The sequence below is a fragment of the Colobus angolensis genome, unplaced genomic scaffold (genome assembly GCF_000951035.1).
Source record: "Colobus angolensis palliatus isolate OR3802 unplaced genomic scaffold, Cang.pa_1.0 Scaffold127, whole genome shotgun sequence".
Lineage (NCBI taxonomy): Eukaryota > Metazoa > Chordata > Mammalia > Primates > Cercopithecidae > Colobus > Colobus angolensis.
Genome location: NW_012113919.1, coordinates 3839104 through 3859191, shown reverse-complemented (window position 1 = coordinate 3859191; position 20088 = coordinate 3839104).

The window sequence follows — 20088 nt, the reverse complement described above, 5'->3', positions numbered from 1 at the left end:
TATATATATATGATAAATGGTTTAAATAGGAGGGAATATCTAAGGAAAGATATAGACAGTGATGAACAGAAAAACTGGAAATACTTGCATTTCTGTCTAAATGATTAAAGGCATGTATTCTGAAGCCAGTCAGGTTGTATTTGTGGACTGATTCTGCTAACTAATGCTAGCTGTTTGATACTAAGTGAATCATGTAAATTCTTTGTGCATAATTTTTACTCATTTATTCAATGGCAATCAAAGTGATCAGATTTGTCTAAAGTTGTTCTTTGGTGTCTGTAGGTGATTGGCTCCAGGATTCCCTGTGTATGCCAAAATTTGTGGATGCTAAAATTATTTTTATTAAATATTGTATATTTGCATATAACTGACACACATTCTCCTGTACATGATCAATCATCTCCATATTGCCTATAACCACAAATACAATGAAGTGCTATGCACATAGTTGTTATACTGCATTGTTTAGAGAATAATGAAAAAAATTGTATATGTTCAGTACATTTTTATTACTTCAAATATTTTTTATCTGTGTTTGGCTGAATCTGTGGGTGCTAAACCGACAGATATGGAAGGTCGACTCTAATATGATCTATATAATATAAAAATAAAATGCATTAATACCAGTAATGCAATTAGAATGATGCTATTAGAATAATTAAGCAGTTTTGTATAAGTGTTCTGATAATAGTCACATTGTCATATAAATTTCATTCTTTAATAAATAATTTCCAACAATTGGTACTATAAGTGGAGGGAGAAATGGAAGGAAATAAAAACAGGAAAACTTCATATATTGTTGTGAAGTGAAAATAATTTGTTATAGATTTTTTAAGAAAAGTGTTTTAAAAAATTTTTACATTTTAAAGTAAACACTGGAAAAATAGAAATGATATTAAGGTTATTAGTAAATAATGACTGGCAAGGTAAGAATAATATTTATTATTTTAAAAAGCTGTAAAGAAAAAAATAAGGGTTCTTTTTTTTTTTTTGAGAGAGTCTTGCTCTGTTGCCCGGCCACTGCATCACAGCCTGGGCAACAGGGCAAGACTCTGTCTCAAAAAAAAAAAAGAAAAAAAAATTCTTGGAACTGGTATTCTCTTGAACCCTTAAAGTTCTCCAACTTTTTTTTTTTTTTTTTTTTTTTTTATGGAATCTCTCTCTGTTGTCCAGGCTAGAGTGCAACGTCCTGTTCTTAGCTCACTAGAACATCCGCATCCCAGGTTCAAGTGACTCTCCTGCCTCAGCCTCCCAAGTAGCTTGGACTACAGGCACGCACCACCACACCCAGCTAATTTTTATAGTTTTAATAAAGACGAGTTTCACCATGTTGGCCAGGATGGTCTCCATCTCTTGACCTCGTGATCCACCCACCTCAGCCTCCCAAAGTGCTGGGATTACAGGCACGAGCCACCACGCCTGGCCAAAGCTCTCCACTTTGATGGCTCAACTTTTCTGCTCTGTATAGTCTTCTCTCAGGCCAAGAGAGGACCTATTTGTTTTATTTGGGATTTGTTTTGGTTATAAGGCCACATTTAGTAAAAAAAAATCCTAGATTCCTCCTGGCATAATAAAAGACTTTTGTTTTTACTGCCAAATACTTTCTGGTATAAAGACAAATGTCCTTCTGGTCTAGGTATTCCAGTTTCTTAGAGAATTTACATTCTGTCTCTGAGGCATGTTTTTTTTTTTTTTTCTGGTAAATTTACTTTTAGTTCTTTCTGCACACCTACTTTAATATTTTGTTTATTCTGCATGCCTGCATTAAAATTTCTGTGAACACTCCAATGTTGATTTGTTTATGTACATCTGTAAGTGATTTGGCTTTTTACCCTTGCTTGTTTCTGAAAATCCTCCAGTAGCAAAAATAACCATTCTAAATGGTGGATTCAGGATGGTTAATTGAAAGCCACTAGGGGTATTGCCACAACCTGAAACACCAGTCCAATCTCCTGTTGTTCCTTGACAGGATTTGTAGATTTTTTTTACTCTCAAGAGATTAATGTAAAACAAATGAGATTCTCAAATCTTAAGGCATGTCAAGTTATCTGAAGATTCAACCAGCTGTATTATGGCCTCTTCTCATGCATGCTTTTATACTGATGGGCAAATTACGTCAAGAAAAAAATCAGGGCTCAAATGTTCACTATTCAAAGTCTTGAAGCAAACAAACAAAAAAGCCTGCATTTATAAAGTAAGCATGTAAAACCTTCTAAGTTCTCTATTTTTTGCCTACTTTAAATTTGCTGACTTTTCTACTAGTGTTGAGATGAACACCTACCACTTAAGACAATCCAGCCATGATTAAATGAATAAATAAATCTTAAAGGACTTTCAAATTATGGCTTCACAAACTAAAATAACTTCACAGTAACCAACAACCTAGATACATTTTGAAAATATAAATACAGGTTTGCCTTACTAACAGCTATTTAGAGTAATGGAACAGTTAATGAAAACATTATTGTCTAAAAAAGAAAGACCTAGAAATGTGTTTATATATTTAGGCTTTCAGAACAAATAGGTCAAAATCTTAAGCTGAGGAAAATAATATAAAGTATCTCTATCTGACATCAACATTTCTTGTCTCTCATTCAGGGACCCAAAAGGAAAATAAGCCAAAAAGTTAAAATAAAAAAGAACCTGCTGAAATGCTTACCTACTCTCATTGACTAGTCAAGCAGATCAGTTGCAAACAGAAGATAGATTTGTTACTATTTCAAGGCCAGATTGAATTTCTTTTCTTGTACAATTATCAAGTCCTAGCTAAAATATAAACATTACAAAACGTATTGTGAACCTCATTTAAAATAGAAAAAAAAGTCTAAAATTGATTATTTAAAACCAACTATTTACCCAAAATGTTGCTTTATAACATTCATTAGATTATCTGTAAGGGCAAACAAAGTTTGACCCATGTTAACATGTCTCACTTTGTCAAAAATACAATTTGGATCCAACTGCTGTTTGTTTGTTTGTTTATTTGTTTGTTTTTTTTAAATAAACTGGCAAATGTGTGTAACTATTTCATGTCTAAAATTTTAATATGAAAGCTATGAGATCTATGTGTATACACATGTTTAGGTGGGTGTGTTTACACCTACATACATGCATTATATTGTATTTTGAGTCCACATGATAAATTCTACCATAGTTGGCCAGAAAGCTCTTAAGAAATTCTTCAGATTGGCTTAAATAAGTGCACAAGTAAGTTATATAGTAATAAATAATCCAAATGACTTTTAGTTTAAGTGACTTGAGCAAATCATAAATAAGCTTGTTTTATAATTTTTGCTAAGATGTCAATATAAATATCTTTTAAAAAGTCAGCATACATGTTTGCCTGGGTTTATTGGTGAGATTGCTTTATATTTGTCTCTACTAGATGTTTTATGGTGTCAAGTTTTGACACAGAAGTTACAAAACTATAAACCCAGCCTAAAACAGAATGATCTTTGTACAATTCTTTCGTAAGTAAGACTAAGTGAATATTGTTGGTTTAATTTTTAAAGAGCTATGTCATCTGTGTTATTGGCAAAATACCCATATATTTAAGATTAAAGTTGTTATTCCTGTGAACATCTGATGTTCACAGGCTATAAAAAAGATTCACAGAGGAATAAATTGAAATGATGACAAGCTTCATCTGATATTTAAGTTATCATAAGTAATCTAGGAAAACAGTTAAAAACAAATAAATTAGTTAAACATTAATGGGATAAACATTTAAAAACAAACAAGCAATTTGAAATCATAAAGTTATGTTAAATTAAAAAATTAACACCAATTAAATTCTTGGAGCATTTTCATATAAGACAGAAAACATAAATTACTGAACATTAATATAAATCTTGGCTTGTTAAATTTTATAGAAAATTTAAATTTATTTGGGTTTATGAATACATATAAGAATAATTCTGTGATGGGGAAAATTATTTCTAAAACTTATAAAATAGTTCTCACCTCTATAACACTCACATGACAGAGATTTGAAAATTGCTCGCTTCCTAGGTTTTGCTAAAAATTAATATATGTGTGTATATAAAGTGTACCAAAAAGGTGAAATGGATTTTTGATGAGAAAAGTTATAAGAAAAGCATTTTAAATGTATTCTTCATTTTAAAAACAATAGTTTTGTCTAACTCAGAGGTTATTAAAAGATTGTTAGAAACATGCATTTAGGAAGGAAATAGAAACAAAATAAAAAGCAAGCAGTGAGTAGGAAAGACAGATGCGAAAAAGTTTTTGAATTTAAAGATTTTTTTGGTAAGGAACATTAGAAAAAAAGATATGTTTTTCAGAAAAATAATCTTGGGAGGTAAATTTCTGTACTAAATTAAAATGATAGATAATTAAGGAAAGAGGAAATACAAGAAAAAGCAGAAAGTATAAGTATGTTGTCAAAGGTCTGAGTAAGTCATGATGATGTTAGTAAAGGGTAAATTTTAAAAAAAATTTGTGTAATCAAGTAGGCTATAGTTAAAACAGAATTATTTTTATAAATTAATCTTTCTGAAGATTAGTATTTGATATTAAAATACACTAATATAAAACTAAAAAAAAAGGTTTCCTATGTAAAATGATAAGATTTTCTTGAAATATTAAACTAATGTTAGTAAAATTACTGGAAGTTTCAATTTTTAATTTCCTTTTTTTCTGTTTTACAGGATCTTTTTTTTTCCAGTGGAACAAGATACTTTATTTTATTCAAAATGGTAATTTCATTTCTCAAGAAAATGTTTTTTTCTGAACACTTTTCAGTTTCTTATTTCAAAATTTAGCTACTGGCATAATTTGTTACATGTGATTCACAAGTCATACTTCATTGCCTTCTGCTCTTCTTTCTCCCTTTGAAAAGAGTTTGGATAATAATTCTCTCCATCACCTTTTTAATTAGCTCCTGTGACACTATTCTCCCATTGTAAACCAATTCTTTGAACTGACACTGAAATGTGTATCTTAACAAAAAAACAAACAAACAAACAAAAAAAATTGTCCGTAAGTTTTTGGGGAGCAGGTCGTGTTTGGTTACATGAGTAAGTTCCTTAGTGGTGATTGTGAGATTTTCGTTCACCCATAACCCAAGGAGTATACACTGTACCCAGTTTGTAGTCTTTTATCCCTAACCTCCCTTTCACCCTTTTCTCCAAATCCCCAAAGTCCATTGCATAGTTCTTAGGCCTTTGCATTCTCATAGCTTAGTTCCCACTTATGAGTGAGAACATATGTTTGGTTTTCCATTCCTGAATTATTTCACTTAGAATATGGTCTCCAGTTCCATCTAGGTTGCTGTGAATGCCATTATTGTGTTTCATTGTTTAGCTTACATATATATGTATAATATTACATATATGTAAAGTTACATATATGTAAGCATGTGTGTATGTATATATGTTATGTATATATGTTGCATATATAAAGTTACATGCATGTAATTTTACATTATATATGTATTGTTTATATGTATATATGTAACTTCACATTACATATATATGTATGTATATATGTAACTTTCACAATTTGTTTATCCATTCATTGATTGATGGCATTTGGGCTGGTTCCATGTTCCATGTTCTTGCAGTTGTGAATTGTGCTGCTATAATCATGTGTGTGCAGGTATCTTTTTCGTATAATGACTTCCATCCCACTGGGTAGATACCCAGTAGTTAGTATCTGTATCAAGTAGTAGTTCTACTTTTAGTTCTTTAAGAAATCTCCATGCTGTTTTCCATACTGGTTAGACTAGATTACATTACCACCAGCAGTGTAAAAGTGTCCCATTTTCACTGCCTCCTCACCAGCATCTATTATCTTTTGATGTTTGGATTATGGCCATTTTTGTAGGAGTAAGGTGGTGTCACACTATGGTTTTGATTTGCGTTTTCCTAATCATTCGTGATGTTAAACATTTTTTCATATGTTTGTTGGGCATTCATATATCTTCTTTTGAGAAGTGTCTATTCATGTGTGTAGTTCATTTCTTGATGGGATTGGTTTTGTTCTTGATAATCTGTTTTAGTTCCTTGTAGATTCTGTATATCAGTCCTTTGTCAGATGTATAGATTGTGAAGATTTTCTCCCACTCTGTGAGTTGTCTGTTTAGTCTGCTGATTGTTTCTTTTGCTATGCAGGAAGTTTTTAGTTTAATTCACACCTATTTATAACTGTTTTTGTGTAGGAAATTTGTATCATAAAAACCTAAAAGAATAATGTTTTTCTCCAGGATAACTTGATTGCATATTCTTGACTTTTCTTGAGGTATCAAAAAGGACTGTGATCAAAATGGAGAAATATGAAATTTGTCAAAATAAAAATGGAATCATTTGTGTTTAACAAAGAAATTCTGATTTCTTTTGTAAGTTTAAGGTATAATTGGTATAATTTTGCTGGATATAATATTCTAGATTGAAACCTTTTTTTTTTTTTCTTCAGCATTTTGAATATATTATCCTACTCCTACTCCCTCACGGCCTTTAAACTTTCTGTTGAGATTTCTGCTGCAAGATATATTGGAGCTCCTTTATAGGTTATTTGCTTCTTTTCTCTTGATGCTTTTGGGATTATTTATTTTTAACTTTTGAGAGTTTGATTGTTATATGCCTTGAGGTAGTCTTATTTGGATTAAATTCCTTCTGTGTTCTTTGACATTCAACATAGATATTCAGATCTTTTTCTAGGTTTGAAAATGTCTCTATTATTATTTCATTGAATAAACTTTCTACACATATCTCTCTAAATGTATTCTTCTTAAGACTAATAACTTTTAGATTTTCCCTTTGAGGCTATTTTCTAGTTCCTGGGTGTGCTTAATTATTATTATTTTTTTTTAAATTTTTTGACTGTGTATTTTCAAAAGGCCATCTTAAAGCTAACTAGTTATTTTATTCACTTAATCAATACTGCTGTTGAGAGACTCTGATGCATTTGTCAGTTTGTCAATTAACTAAATTATTCAGCTCCAAAATTTTAGATTGATATTTAAAAAAAAATTTTCTATAATACAGAATTCCTTCTCGGTGTTAACTTGGATTTTATAGGGCTTTCTCAAGACAGTTATTTGGGATTTCTTGTTGAAAAAGTCACATGTTTCTATTACTCTGAGATTAGTCATTGATATGGTTTGGCTCTGTGTCCCCACTAAAATCTTACCTGGAATTGTAATCCTCACATGTTAGAGGAGGGGCCTGGTGGGAGGTGATTGGATCATGGGGACAGTTTCTGCCATGTTGTTCTTCCGATAGTGGGTGAGTTATCATGAGTGCTGATAGTTTTAAAAGTGTGTGGCAGTTTCCCCTTTGCTTTCGCTCTATACTGCCACCTTGTGAAGAAGGTGCTTGCTTATTCTTTACCTTCTGCAATGATTGTAAGTTTCCTGAGGTCTCTTTACCTACATGGAACTCTGAGTCAGCTAAACCCATTTTCTTTTTAAATCATCCAGTCTCAGGTGGTATCTTTATAGCAGTGCAAAAACAAACTCACACAGAAAACTGGTATCAGCAGAGTTGGGTGCTGCTATAAAGGTAATCTGCAAATGTGAAAGTAACTTTGTAACTGAGTAATGGGCAGAGATTGGAACAGTTAGGGGGGCTCAGAAGAAGACAGAGAGATGTGATAAAGTTCGGAAATTTCTAGAGTCTTGCTGAATGGTTTTGACCAAAATGTGGATAATGATTCAAACAATGAAGTCCAGGCTGAGGTGGACTCTAATAGAGATGAACTCGTTCGGAATGGGAGCAAAGGTGACTCTTGCTATGCTTAAGCAAAGAGGCTGGTGGCATTTTGTTCCTGCCCTAGAAATCTTTGGAACTTTGAACTTGAGAGAGATGATTTAGGGTATCTAGCAGAAGAAATTTCTAATCAGCAAAGCATTCAAGAGGCTACCTGGGTTTTTTTTCAAAGTGTACACTTATATGCACTCACAAAGAGATGGTGTGAAATTGGAACTTATATTTGAAAGGCAAACAGAGCATAAAAGTTTGAAAAAATTGTAGCCTGACCATGTGGTAGAAAAAAAAAAAAAAAACCTTTTCTGGAGAGAAAATCAAGCCAGGTGCAGAAGTTTGAATAAGAAATGAGGAGCTAAATGTCAATTGCCGAAACAAGAATGAAAATGTTTATAGGACATTTCAGAGATCTGTACATCGATGTCTCCCATCACAGGCCAGGAGGCCTAGGAGGTAAAAATGGTTTCATGGGCCAGACTCAGTGCCCTGTTGATCTCTGCAGCCTTGGAACATGGTGTCTTGCATCCTAGCCATTCTAGCTCTAGCTGTGGCTAAAATACAACTTGGGCTATTGCTTCAGAGGGTGCAAGCCCCAAGCCTTGGTGGCTTCCACATGGTGTTGGGTTAGTCAATTTGCAAAAGGCAATGGTTAAAGTTTAGGAACCTCCACTTAGATTTCACAGGATGTATGGAAACACCTGGATGTCCAGGCAGATATCTGATTCAGGGTCAGAGCCCTCATGGAGAATCCCTCTCAGGGAAGTGCAAAAGGAAAATGTGGGGTTTGAGTCCCCACACAGAGTTCCCACTGGAGCACTGACTAGTGTAGCTGTGAGAAAAGTGCCACTGTCCTCCAGACCCAATAACAGTAGACCCACTAACAACTTGCACTGTGAGCCTGGAAAAGCCAAAGGCATGCAACATAAACCCATGAAAATAGCTGCAGGGGCTGCACCTTGCAGAGCCATAGAGCCAGAGATGACCAAGACTGTGGGACCCACCCCTTGAATCAGCATGCCCTGAATGTGAGACATGGAGCCAAGGTTGTTTTGGAACTTTAAGATAGAATGAGTGCTCTGCCAGATTTTGGACTTGCATGGGGCCTGTGGCCCCCTTGTTTTGGCCAATTTCTCCCATTTGGAATGGAAACATTTGCCCAAATCCTTTTATCTTGGAAGTAACTAATATTTTTTGTAATTTATGGGCTCTTAGGCAGAAAGGACTCGCCTTTCTTCAGATGAAACTTTGGAGTTGGGCTTCTGAGTTAATGCTGGAATGAGTTAAGATTTTGGGAGATTGTTGAGAAGGCATGATTGTTTTTGAAATGTGAGAAGGACATGAGATTTGGGAGGGGCTGAGGCAGAACCATATGGTTTGTCTCTATGCTCTCACCCAGCTCTCACTGGGAATTGTAATCCCTATGTGTCAAGGGACACGCCTGGTGGGAGGTGATTAGATCATGGGAACAGTTTCCCCTATACTGTGACAGTGATAGTTCTATGATAGTGAGTAAGTTTCCATAAAAACTGATGATTTTAAAGGTGATTGACAGTTTCCCCTGCACTCTCTCTCTCCTGCTGACTTGTGAAGAAATTCCTAGTTTCTTCTTAAGCTTCTGCCATGATCACAATTTTCTGAGGTCTCCTTAGCCATGCAGAACTGTGAGTCAATTAAACATTTTTTTAAAATAAATTACCCAGTCCAAGGTAGTATCTTTATAGCTGTGTCAAAATGGACTAATACAGTCATGGTGCTTTATTTAGTCCATCTGAAGAAGTCATGTTTACCTGGGTGTTCTTGGTGCTTATGGATGCTCGTGCATATCAGGCCACTGAAGTGTTACACATTTATTCCAATCTTCCAAGTCTGGGCTTACTTTCATTCATTCTTCTGGAGAGGGCTTTTCATTAATTAAAAGGAGATTGAGTATTGTGACCTAAGCCTGCCATCAATGCAGTTGTTTCAGCACCAGGAAACTAACTGAGCCCCCAAACACTGTGACTCTTGTAACCTCCTAGATACACTGCCTTGGTGCATATGAGTAAGATAAGACATAATGCGCTGAGTTGCCCGGCAGTCTCCTACTCTCCTTTCTCTCTTTCCCCCAAACAGAAAGTGTCTCTCATTGCACTGGGATCCCTGGAGTTGGAAAAGGTGTGATGTGGCCACTCTCATGGTCACCACAGCTGTTACTACACAGGGATACACCTGAAGTCTTGCAGACTAGCACAATACTGGGGCTCACCCAACTGTTGTGACCAGCACTGAGTGGCTACTGCTAATGCTTATTCAAGGCCCAAGACCATGTTAGTCAGCAGGTGATGAATTATCCTGTGACTGGGTCTATTCCATTCAAGGATGTGGTTTTTCCACCTTGGCAAGAGTGAATCTACAAACACCATCCAGGAGCAAATACCTGGAATCCTGGGCTTCAGGTATTTGCCCGGTGCTTTATTTCACTGTGGCTGGGCTGATATCCAAGTTGCAAGTTGCTGTCCTCTGTACTATTTCCTCTCATTTCTCAAAGCAGAAAGAACCTTTCTCTAAAATGTAAATGAAACCATTCCAAAAAAAAAAAAAATAGCCAACAAAATCCTGAACAAAAAGAACAAGGCTGGAAATTTCACATTACCTGACTTCAAATTATACTACAAAATCACAGTTAAAAAAATTAAAACTGCCATAAAAACAGACAGATGGAACACTGAAACAGGATACAGAACCCAGAAATGAATTCACATATTTATTGTCAACTCGTTTTGACAAAGTGTCAAAAACATATATTAGAGAAATAACAAACTTTTCAGTAAATGGTGCTGGGACAGCTGAATATTCACATGCAGAAGAATAAAACTAGATCTCTGTCTTTCACCATATATAACAATAAAATCAAAATGGATTAAATATTTAATTCTAATATTTCAAACTATGAAACTACTAGAAGAAATCATTGGGGAAACACTCGACATTGTTCATGGCAAAGGTTTCTTGAGTAGAAGCTCAAAAGCACAGACGATAAAAGCAAAAATGGACAAATGCAATCTCAACAAGAGAAAAGGCTTCTTCTACAGGAAAGGAAATAATCAACAAACTAAAGGCGCAATCTACAAAATCGGAAAAATGTTTGAAAACTACCCACCTAACAAGAGATTAATAATGAGAATATACAAAGAACTCAAACAACTCAACAGGGAAAAAACAAATAATCCAATTAAAAATGAGCAACAGATCTGAATAGGCATTTTTCAAAAGAACACATGCACATGGCCAATCTATACATAATAAAATGCTCAGCATCACTAATCATTACAGAAATGCAAATTAAAACTATAATGAGGTTGGACACCGTGGCTAATATCTGTAATCCCAGTACTCTTGGAGGCTAAGTTGGGAGGATCACTTGAGACCAAGAGTTTGAGACTAGCCAGGACAACATAGCAAGACTCTGTCTCAAAAAAAAAAAAAAAAAAAATTAGTCAGGTGTGGTGGTGCATGCCTATATTCCTAGCGACTTTGGAGGGTGAGGTGGGAGATTCATTTGAGCCCAAAAGTTTGAGGTTACAGGGAACCATAATCACAACACTGCATGCCAGCTTGGGTAACGGAGAAAAAAACTGTCAAAAACAACAACAAAATTAACAGTAGTGAGATATCATCTCATACCAGTTTGAATGGGTTTTATTCAAAAGATAGGCAATAAAAATGCTGATGAGCATGTTAAAAAAGGAAAACAATTGTACATTTTTGGTGAGAATGTAAACTAGTACAGCCACTATGTAGAACAACCTGGTGGTTCCTCAAAAATCTAAAAATAGGACTACCATATGATCCAATCACTACTGGGTCTATATCCAAAAGAAAAGAAAATATATCAAACAGATTGTCTGCACTCCCATGTTTAATTTAGCATGGCTGTTCACAACAGCCAAAGTATAAATCCAAACTTAGTGTCCAGTAATGCATGAATGTGTAAAGAAAATGTGGTACATATACATAATGGAATATTATTCAGGCATCAAAAAGAAGGAAATTCTGTCATTTGCAACAACCTGGATACAAATAGAGGACATCACATTAAGAGAAATAAGCCAGGCACAGAAAGGCAAATATCACATGTTCTCACTAATATATGGAAGCTAAAAAAAATGAAACCCATGGAAATGGAAAGCAGAAAAATCATTACCAGAGGCTCAAAGATAGTGGAGAGGGGAGGAGAAAATTGTATAGTTAGTAGGTACAAAAATACAGTTAGATAGAAGGAATAAAATCTAATGATTGGTAGCATAATAGGGTGGCTACAGTTAACAATAATTAATTCTATATTTTAAATTGGTTAAAATAATGGAATTAGACTGTTTCTATCATAAAGAAATGATAAATGCTTCAGATGATGGATGACCAATTACCCTGATTTGATTATTACACATTCTATGCCTGTATCATACATATGCCATTAATATCTGCATTATTATACAGGCATAAAAGTTAAAAAAAAAAAAAAGAGCCAGGAAAGGTCATGAAGGGAGGTTTCTCATGCATAAATGCCTGATAACAAAAATTATCACAGAATATCATGCGAACACCACAACCTTACCCAAAGGCCATTGCAACCTTACACAAAAAGTATTTTTAAGAGGACATTTGCTCAGCAACTGCTTGTCTAACCCTGGATTGCCACATTCTTGTTATTAATCCTTATAATCAAGGATAATTACCTCAAAACAATTATGGAATTCTGTTCATTTTTTCCTTTAAAAACCTTTGTTTTCCTTTACCTTCCTGAATAAACATATAATTTACTTTGGTAGGTATATTTTCACTGCATGTTCTCATTTTCTTTTATAGGGTATCCCTTTGTTATTTAGTTTGACACTACGCTTTGGCATCCCATGATGAAAGTCTAGGAACATGTCATGTATGGAGTTGTTTTTCAATTATTTCGGGGAAATATCCTACCTTAATCAGACTGTAGCATAATTATTGAATTCTGATAGCTCTCTCAAATAAATCGGCTTAACATAATCTAGTGCTTATGCATAGCCTACATATGATCAGGATATGGCTAAATAATTATGAAACATATTAGCATGTTAAATATTTAGACTTAAAGCATATAAGTTATCAGTGACAGAAATGTGGTTGGGGCATAAAGTGTTTTTATTGCTATTTGATGATTTTAAACAATTTCCTATATACCAGTCTACAGAATTTTACATAAATAATCTTGTTTGCCACAATAATTTTATAATAAAGTTTTTTTTTTTAATTATTGTGTTTTTATAGATTGGGAAGTTGAAGCTTTGGTAACTTCAATGTTTTTTCAAATATTTCTCTACTAATTACTGAATAAGGACAGATTTGAAACCAAACAATAATATAGCATTTCACTATTATTTTGGGACAATCCATTTCATCTATCAGCTTGGGTAAATTCTTTGTAAATTCTTTATGTCTGTCAATTTGTAAAAGATGATTATGTACTACTTTACACTTGTGGTAAGGTTTCTACGTAAACCTTCTTAGTTATTTCAAAGCACTATAATTTTAAATAAATAAAACCATGTATAAGAAGTGTTAATACAGATCTTTACTTTCTGAAATTTATTTGCAACAGACCTAAGATCATGTAAAGTCATTTTGAGAATCAACTGGAAACAACTCTAGAAATGTCACCAGAAAAAGTGCCCGTCTGTTGTTTTAATTAAAACCCTAATCTTGCTGCTTTTCATGTGACTAACATAATAAAATGACATTTTCAGGAGTATCAATTGGATTCTGTATGAACACAGAGAGAGAGAGTAACACATTTAGATAATGAGGTAATGGTTTAAATTCCTTTGGCCTTTTGTGAACTGACATCCCACACATCCTACCCAAACTTGCCTTGAGATGTATCTCATTTTTATAGTCAGAGAGAGCATTAGAATGCAGTAAGAGTTACATAAGAAAGTGTGTAATAGAAAATAAACTAATGTATAACTAGGCATTTTTAAAAAAAAAATTTTAAGTGGGAAACGGCAAAGGAGAAATATGGATCCACTCTTAAATGAAGTCAAGCTGTTCAAGAAACACATATTTGCAAACAAGACTCTTAAGGGAGATGGAGTTATATGACACCAGACTCTGCCAGCATGCACTGTGCTCATAAGCTGCTTTTTATAATCTATGCATTGATAGGCTAATTAACACTATTTACAAGGCAATTTCTTTAAGTAAATTCATGCACTGAATAACCATGTTTCAGTCAACAACCTTGGTCCTATAAGATTATAATGGAGCTAAAAAATTCCTGTTATCTAATGATGCTATCTGTAGCCATGGTAATGTAGCACAAGGCATTAATCGTGTGTTTGTAACTACGATGATATAAACAAACCTACTGTGCTATCAGTTGTATTAAAGTATAAATAATACAATTATGTACAATACATGATAGTTGATAATGATAATAAATGACTGTATTACTGCTTTATTTATTTACTTACTATGCTTTCTATCATTATTTTAGAGTGTACTCCTACCAATAAAGAAAAGCTGACTGTCAGGCAGGTCCCTCAGGAGATATTCCAGAAGAAGGCATTGTTATCACTGGATATGACAGCTCCATGCATGCTATTGCCCCTGAAGACATTCTTGTGGACCAAAAATGTGGAAGTCAAAGAGAGTGATATTGACGATTTAAACCCTGTGAAGACTTAAGGTAATGTGCATGTATCTGTGTTTTAACTTTTCACAAAAAAGTTTAAATGTTCAAAAAAAACTAAACGTAGAAAAAGCTTAAAGAATAAGGATACTAAAAATATATATTTGTACACATGTACAGTGTTTTTGTGTATTAAGCTATGCTATTACACTAGTCAAAATGTTAAAAACAATTAAGAAGTTTATAAAGTAAAAATGTTACAGCAAGCTACAGATAATGCATTTTTGGGGAAGGAAAAAAATTAAAATAAATTTAGTATAGCCTAGATTACAGTATTTACAAAGTCTATAGTAAAGTGTAGTATTGTCTTAGGCCTTCACATTCATTCACCACTCACTCACTGACTTACCCAGAGCAACTTCCAGTCCTGCAAGCTGGAACCTCCATTTATAGTAAATGTCCAATACAGGTATATCATTCTTATGTTTTTCTTTTATAAAGTAAAGAGCTAAGCCAGGCATTACTTAGATTTATTGTTATTATCTTCTCTGTATTCATAAAATGAAGGAATTAAACAAAATAATAGGCAAGTACTTTATCCTGTATTTAAAATGTACCAAGTTACAAGCATCTAATCCTCTCACTTAATCCTCACAAAATCCACTGTATATATTATAATTCCTCTTTTACACATGTGGAAAGTGAGGTTTGGAGAAGCCAAATCACTTGTTCAAGGACTTACACCCAGTTGCAAAAATGGAAGTGGAAACCAGAAAGATCGACACCAAAGAGCAAACTCTCAACCACTCTGAGATTTCTAAGATCCCTTCCAGCCAAGCAATCCTGTTCTCTTGGTCGTGGCTCTTCACGAAGAGATTGGACCTGGTGGTTGGAAAACATGATGGGAGCTTTCTCATTGAGTGGGAAAACCCCGGGGTTTTAGAACAAAACCAAGCAGCTGTTACATGTCTGCACTGTGCCTTCACAGCAGATTCCCTATTCTTTATGTTTGGAGATGGAAGCTCCTGTGACCCTGCAGCCCTGCATGCATCTTCATGGAGTGGAGAAAGTCCAGCTATTGAGTTTCCTCATAGAGAAGACTGGCTCTGGTCTCTCCTTAATTTGTCAACTGCATTTCTTTATTTCTTTTTTTTTTTTTAAATTATACTTTAAGTTCTGGGATACATGTGCAGAACGTGCAGGTTTGTTACATTCTGCATTTTGTGCACATTCTGCACAAAATGGTGGATTACTGCACCCATCAACCCGCCATCTACATTAGGCATTTCTCCTAATGCTATCCCTCCCCTTGCCCACCACCACCTGACAGGCCGCAGTGTGTCACTTTCCCCTCTCTGTGTCTATGTGTTCTCATTGTTCAACTCCCACTTATGAGTGAGAACATGTGGTTTTTGATTTTCTGTTCCTGTGTTAGTTTGCTGAGAATGATGATTACCAACTTCATCCATGTCCCTTTAAAAGGTATGAACTCATCCTTTTTATGGCTGTGTAGTATTCCATGGTGTATATGAGCCATATTTTCTTTATCCAGTCTATCATTGATGGGCTTTTGGGTTGGTTCCAAGTCTTTGGTATTGTGAATAGCACTGCAATAAACATATATGTGCATGTGTCTTTAGAGTAGAATGATTTATAATGCTTTGGGTATATATCCAGTAATGTGATTGCTGGGTAAAATGATATTTCTAGTTTTAGATCCTTGAGATATCACCATACTGTCTTTCACAATGATTGAACTAATTTACACGCCTACCAACAGTGGAAAAGTGTTCCTATTTCTCCACACCCTCTCCAGCATCTGTTGTTTCCTGACTTTTTAATGATCACCATTCTAAATGGTGTGAGACGGTATCTCATTGTGGACTTGATTTGTATTTCTCTAATGACCAATGATGACGAGCTTTTTTCACATGTTTGTTGCCCGCATAAACATCTTCTTTTGAGAAGTGTCTGTTCATATCCTTTGACCATTTTTTGATGGGGTTATTTTTTTTCTTGTAAATGTGTTTTAAGTTCTTTGTAGATTCTGGATGTTAGTCCTTTGTCAGATGGACAGATTGCAAAAATTTCTTTTATTCTATAGGTTTCATGTTCACTCTGATGATAGTTTCTTTTGCTGTGCAGGAGCTCTTCAGTTTAATGAGATTCCATTTGTCAATTTTGGCTTAAGAAAACCTAGGCAATACCATTCAGGACATGGGCAAAGACTTCATGACTAAAACACTAACAGCAATGGCATCATTTTTATGTTCTATACTGTCTTCTTACTGTATTCTTTTTCTGTTTAGAAATGTTTAGATACACATATACTTACCCTTATATTACAATTGCCTACAGTATTCAGGAGAGTGATATGATGTACTAGTTTGCAGTCTAGGACCAATAGGTTATACCATATAGCATAGGAGTGTAGTGGGCTATAGCATCTAGGTTTGTGTAAGTACAATCTATGATGTTTGCCCAACAAAATTGCCTAATGATGCAATTATCAGAATGTATACTTGTAGTTAAGCAGCACATGACTGTACTTTTAATATTCTTCATACAGCCTTTTATTTATTCTGTTCAGAAATCATAAACCTACATTTTTGTCATGTCGTTTATTCCAACAAATCTTTTCTTCAATTAATGCAAGTCAGTGGCGTACATGTCCTAAGCTATCCATTATATGGTCATTTATTTACACAAACACACACACACATACAAACACACACACACAAACACACACACATATAGCATTCTAGCCAGACAGTTACTTTAACCTTCTGGCAACCAAAAAGTGATAATTTTTAATGTCATTTTTATTTTGTAGAGTGAAATAATGTACGTTATACAAGTTAATACACTTCCCTTAATAATTTAGAAGGAAAAGGTCAACCTTTATAAGTAAACAGAGACAAAGTCTCTTATTTATATTTAATTGTTCTGAGTACTTTTAAGTATTAAAGACTTGAATATCAGGTACAACACCTAGTTTGGAGAATCAAATTTTATATATTTCTGAAGTTGAGACATTGTTTTCTTTGTGATACTATCGCCACAATAAATTTCTAACCTTAACACTAAATATTTACACTGCTTTTCCTGCAGACATCTAATGAAAATGTAAAAATTTCTTTATGAATAGTTTGATGGTTCTGAGTAATATTACAGGTGTGTCTTTTCTAAAATAATCCAATCTATAAATACATTGCAAAAAGTGAGAGTATGTTTAGTCTAGATTATTTGTTAGGATATCACTGGGATCTGCTTATAACACCAGGTATACGATAGACATTAAAGAACTATTGATGACCACATGAAGGAAAGGAGTGAGGAGAAGGGAGAAGCTAAATACAGAGAGCTATAATACTTATCCTACAGATGATAACATTTGCATGAAAGGTTTAATTAAGAGCTGTTGGAAGGAATACCCAAGCTTATATTTAGATCCCTGTGCATCACCTAGAAAAATAAATGAAATTTAACTGCGTTTTATTTTCATGAACCAGTCTTACATTTATCCTGGTTATAAAAAGAAATGCTACAAATTTGAGTACTACACAGTCTGCTGATTTACGTAGAAGGAATAAAAATTTAAATATATATGAAGAGTCTTTGTTCTTTATATAAAATCTGGATAACTTGCCTGAGAGGAAAATTTTTTAAAAACCAATATTGGACATTATTTGACTCAATAATATACAGGGCTCTTGAGCATACAGAAGAGTCAACTTTTTGTGACATTGTAATATATAAAATAAAAAGTTTTCAAGGTAGAAAATTAGCTCTGTAGTCCTAGATTTGTCTGTTTATAGCTATGCATATACCTAGGCATGTGTAACTTCTGGAGCACATGTTATTTAGTTAAAATTGCTGAAATTGTTTTTATATTTAAAGTTATACTACGGTAGAATTTATAAAGTTAACTTTTTTAGTCATTCCTGCAAATAGATGATTGTGGTAATCTATATTACAGATTTGATTATTTGCCTAAAATGTAGTTATGTTCATGTGAATAATGAAATTGTTTTGTGCATGTAATCATAGTCTCTGGGATGAATTATCTAAAAAAAAAAAAAGTTAGATCTTTTAAAATATTGTTTTTCACAAATAATAAAGACCTGTAGCAAATCCCTTTGAATAAACAAAAGTACTTGTAAATAGAGTGAAAATATGATCTGAAATCCTTGAATAAATGCCTGGCAACTATTAAATTGGTTCATTTAAAGAAACGATAATCCCATCGGTAGCTTACAAAAAAGAAAAATCACAATGGTTGTTTTAAGAGTTATAAGAGACTATTTAAATTATAATTAACCCTGAATAAATAATTTTTAAATCCATTTACCTCAAGGTCACTGATTCCTCCTATACTTCATACAAACATTTATAGCCATATAGAAGTCATTTTTAGCCAAATAAATTTCAAATAAACATTTGGTAAAGAAAATGTCATATTTGACAGTAAATACATCACATTTTTAAAATGTAAATGCAAAACATCCTTTCAAAGTAAATGCACCACACTTCTTTTTTAATTCATATTATCTATACAGAAGACAACACTCATTGACTTTTCTTATTTACAGCTAGCTACTATTCATCAATCCAATAATAGGAAGCTTCTTCCTATATATATGTAATGTTTAATATTAATAGTGCAGCTCAGAGTTATACACCTACTTACTACATTCCTTGGATAATGTGAAATAAAATGTATGTATCTATGAATATTAGCTTAGTTTAGATATCTTTATTATATTAAGCAAGACATTTATTTCTAAAAGTAATTAAATATAGTGTTTCCAAGTTGACTCTTCCCAAAATTCAGTGATGTTGAGTGGAAGTGTTATTTCAACCAGGTTTGGGAGCACCTAATATTAAATGAAATTTTCTTTAAAAATTATGATAAACATATAAAATGGTTGCTACCGAAATTCAAGTTTTAAGGAGAAAGAGAGCTTTTAAAGTTGTAGGTTTTTAAATGACACATCTTTCGTTTTGGTAGATAAAGAAATGTCAAGTGATGAGAATAAACTAGAAACACATCACAAGGTAGCAGATGAGCTTTAAGATGTGCTCCTAGACTGCATCCATGGACTACTTCTTGTGAGTCTGCCATGAGATAAGGAGTTTGTGAGAAGGTTAATGAACTACGCTCTTTTGCAAAGTATGCTGCATATATAAAAAAGTTCAGAAGACCAAATACAGTATCACAGGGTTGACAAGTATAAAGTTGTCAACAGGGTTTACACCCCATCCGAAGGCTCTGGGAAGCGTTCATCCCTTGCCTCTCCCGGCTTCTGCTGGCTGCCAGCATCTTGTTTTGTTACTGCAAAATTCCAATATCTGTTTTACTGATCACATTGTCTTCTATTGTTATCTGTGAAGTCTTTCTCTGCCTCGTAAAGACACCTGTAATTGTATTTTGAGCCCACTGTACAATCGAGAATAATGTCCCTATACCAAGATCTTTGATATAACGTCTATAAAGTCTTTTCCATGTAACATTCATAGGTTGCCAGAATTAAGATGTGTATATCTTTATAAGGCCATTACTCACCTATTACAACATTAAACAAATTAATTAAACATTTACTAGCAAACAAGAACTAAAAAATAAATAATACGGCTGGGCGCGGTGGCTCAAGCCTGTAATCCCAGCACTTTGGGAGGCCGAGACAGGTGGAACACGAGGTCAGGAGATCGAGACCATCC